This window comes from Phocoena phocoena, chromosome 21, assembly GCF_963924675.1.
Source record: "Phocoena phocoena chromosome 21, mPhoPho1.1, whole genome shotgun sequence".
NCBI classification, from domain to species: Eukaryota; Metazoa; Chordata; class Mammalia; order Artiodactyla; family Phocoenidae; genus Phocoena; species Phocoena phocoena.
This window is the reverse complement of record NC_089239.1, coordinates 19,693,764-19,697,924: the sequence shown is the minus strand read 5'-3', so window position 1 is coordinate 19,697,924 and position 4,161 is coordinate 19,693,764. Positions and strand designations below refer to the sequence as shown.

The 4,161-nt window shown below is 38.3% G+C and overlaps 1 pseudogene; it reads left to right on the top strand.

The window, feature by feature from the left end:
- The first annotated feature begins 1,129 nt into the window (after nt 1-1,129).
- Nucleotides 1,130-1,443, top strand: LOC136141880 (complex III assembly factor LYRM7 pseudogene; annotated as a pseudogene).
- Nucleotides 1,444-4,161: the final 2,718 nt, after the last annotated feature.

Genomic DNA, 4,161 nt, shown 5'->3' with positions numbered 1-4,161 from the left:
ATAGAAGTACCAGATGACCCAGCAATTCCACCACTAGGCATATACCCTGAAAAAACCATAATCCAAAAAGAGTCATGTACCACAATGTTCATTGCAGCTCTATTTACAATAGCCAGGACATGGAAACAACCTAAGTGTCCATCAACAGATGAATGGATAAAGAAGATGTGGCACATATATACAGTGGAGTATTATTCAGCCATAAAATGAAACGAAATTGAATTATTTGTAGTGAGGTGGATGGACCTAGAGTCTGTCATACGGAGTGAAGTAAGTCAGAAAGAAAAAACAAATACCGTATGCTCACACATATATATGGAATCTAAGGGGGAAAAATGGTTCTGAAGAACCTAGGGGCAGGATGGGAATAAAGATGCAGACCTACTAGAGAATGGACTTGAGGATACGGGGAGGGGGAAGGGTAAGCTGGGACGAAGTGAGAGAGTGGCATGGACATATATATACTGCCAAACGTAAAATAGATAGCTAGTGGGAAGCAGCCGCATAGCACAGGGAGATCAGCTCGGTGCTTTGTGACCACCTAGAGGGGTGGGATAGGGAGGGTGGGAGAAAGACGCAAGAGGGAGGGGATATGGGGATATATGTATATATATAGCTGATTCACTTTGTTATAAAGCAGAAATTAACACACCATTGTAAAGCAATTATACTCCAATAAAGATGTTAAAAAAATAAAACTCATACTTATTGCTATCCAGCTGTTCTGCTACATTTCCCTTGTAAACAATATCCCAATATCCAAGACATCTGAGTATCTCACGTCTTCTCTTTCCTCCTCTTCCTTCTCAGCTGCGGAATTGAAGCAACCCAACAGAAACTCCCTCATCTTCCCGCCACCAACTACAATCTACCAGAGCTTTGCCTCTTCTTGTGACAACATCAAGGTGTCCCTATTCCTATCACAAGGCCACACCTCCACCTGCACTCTGGGCCCCATCATCTCTCACCAGCTCAAAGACTGTGTTTCAGCCCATATCCCCTGTCTCCCCTGCATCATCATAACTTCCTGTACACTAGGTAATTCTCATCAACATAGAAACCAACTGCAAAATATCCCTCAGTTAAAAACCCTCCCTTAGGAGAAGTAGGCGCAGCGGTGAGGAGAGCCATGGGTCAGGTGGCCAAGGTTTTACAGCTCTTTAAAACACTGCACAGGACCAGACAACAAGTTTTAAATAATGATGCTATGGCATTAGAAGCAGCCAGAATAAAGATAAACAAAGAATTCAAATGTAAAGAAGTGAAACTTCTCCTAAGAAAACAGAAGAGCTAATAAAAATAGATTCTAATGTTGGATTGATACTGAGAACATCTGTTATACAAGGTATTCACACAGACCACAATATGCTGAAATTGATCCCTAGGAAAGACCTTCTTATAGAAAATTTGCCATATTGTGATGCACCAACTCAGAAACAATGAATTTTTTTAGAATAAAATTAAGTCTTTGTCATTTTTAATTTTAAAATATATAACTCTGGCTAAACTCCTGGAAATGCAAATATTTTTCTCTGAAATGGCATATTGAAAATGAGTGCATTAGAGTATAGTTTCATAATTAAAAAAAAAAAAACAAACCCTCCCTTGACTCGAGGTCTCTGTCTCTTTCCCTCATTTCCACTCCCTCACATCACATCCTCTCTTCCTCCCATTCCAGTCAAGCGTCCATCCCATGGCTTCCTCGAAGCTCCATGCTGCCAAATACAGCAATTCCTTTCCTTGTTGCATCTTATTCTGCTTCTCAGCAGGATTTGACAGAACTGATCATAACTGTTGAAACACTGGCTTCTATGACATCATATTCTTTTGGTTCTCCCTCTACTTCTCTGGCTACTCTTCAGTCTTCTTTGATGACCTCTCTTCCTCTACGAGACTTCTAAATCCAGGTTTTTGCCCTGAGCCTTCTTCCCTTCTCTATTGATCGTCTCTTCTGGCTAAGCTAATTCAGGCCCATGCTATTAAATCCTACTTCTAAGCCAATAACTCTCAAATTTATATTTTCTAGTACTGACGTCCAGACTAGTATGTCTAACTGTCTTCTCAATAACACTACTTAAATGTCTAATAGGCCTTTGAAACTTAACACATCCAAAGCAAGACTCTTGACTTTCAACCCAAGTAAATGGTACTATCCAACCAGTTGTTCAGGCCCAAAGTCTAGAAGTCCCCTCCTTTTCTCCTCATTCCCCACAGCTAGCCCACTAGTTGAACCACCCTTTTCCCTCTATTGCAATTATACCATCCTACTCCTACTCGTTATCTATTTCCTAAACTATTATAATAGCATCTTAACTGATTTTCCTAATTTAATTCTTGCCCTCTTATAATCCCTTATCCACAAAGGGACCACAGTGATTTTTTTTTTTTTTTTTTTGCAGTACGCGGGCCCGACTGTTGCGGTCTCTCCTGTGGCGGAGCACAGGCTCCGGATGCGCAGGCTCAGCGGCCATGGCTCACGGGCCCAGCCGCTCCGTAACATGTGGGATCCTCCCGGACCGGGGCACGAACCCATGTCCCCTGCATCGGCAGGCGGACTCTCAACCACTGCGCCACCAGGGAAGCCCCACAGTGATATTTTTAAGTCATAAATCAGATCATGTCATTCCTTGCTTAAGCCCTCCAGTAACTTGCCATTTATTTATCTTAGATAAAACTCCAACTCATTACTACAGCCCACAAGGCCCTATATTGTTCTTGCTCACCTTTCCATTCTTAACTCCTTTGGCAACCTATGAGTATTTCACACATACTCCATTCTTTACTGCCCCTGAAACTTTTGTTCTTGCCTTTTCTTCTATCTAAAATGTTCTTCCTCCTGATCTTTGTATCTGTCTCCTCTATTTCCTAACAATTTTGTTCATTTTTTATTTGTGGCAAATATTCATATAAATGAGTTTAAAACACATATATATTTGACTCTATATTGTATTTAGATCAACCATGGGTTTATATAAGTGTTAAACTTAGTTCCAGCAATTTAGATCATCCATGAATGCAAGTATGATTTTTTTAAACATGAAACATAGTTTAATATAGAAAAGCTAAAATCTAATGAAATTAGATTAGAAAGAGTCATATTGGTTGGAAAATATATTTTTTTTTTACCTTTATTGGAGATCATTGATTCTCCTTCCACTTAAATATTATACTATGTGAATCATGCACTTTCTCAAAACACAGAATGCCCTTGTTAAAAATTAAAAACTGAAGTGATAGGAGCAAGCTCAGAATTGAGAAAATACTTTGACTTGAATAATGTGTTTGTTGTACTCTACTTTGTTATGGTTTGTATATAAATATTCTTATAAATAGTTCAGAATTAAAGCATTTGACAAATTTTAACACTACAATCAATTTTTCTAATTTACTAATAAGTAAATTTCTAATTACCAATAAATAAATTTCTAATTTTCTAATAAGTAAAGTTAATTTTCTTTATCACTATAAAAATTTCTCATGGAAAAAAAAATTTCTCATGGAACTCTATTCTAGTGGTGGGAGATAGGCAATAAACAAATGTGCATATGGATAATAATGTCTGATAGTGATAAAGCCATGAAAAAATTTAACACTGTAAAGTGATGTTGAGTGGTTGGGAAGTGGGTCTAATTTAGACAGCAGAGGCAGGAAAGGTCTCTGAAGAGATGACGCGAGTTCTTAAGTAACGATAATTGTGTTGTGAAATGATGTATTCAGATCTTCAAGTGATTTGAATACTGTATCTTTATTCATTGCATATCTAGTAGTGAGTTTTGAAGAAATACAAGAATTTGAATGAAAAACAAAAGCAAAAGATAAGCCTACCTCAAACCATTCTTGAAATATGATTGTGCAGACTTTCCAAATCAAAGAAGTAAAAAGTTACTTTAATAAGTTTCTGAAATGCCTGAATGAATCAGGGTAGCCATCCCATTCAGAAGCCTCCCCATTTAGTTTTCTACTGCTTATTTTATACGATTCAAATATGACTGTCCGGGACCTCCAAGGAGCAGCGGTTCTTCCTCAAGAGGAGGGACCATTCATCTTTGTCCTCCTACAGCCCTGCACACCTCTGGGCATATCATAGGTATTCAATATTCGTTTAATCAACTCATCAATCAATCTTCTTATCCTCCAATGTCAAGCTAACCAAGTTCCTGA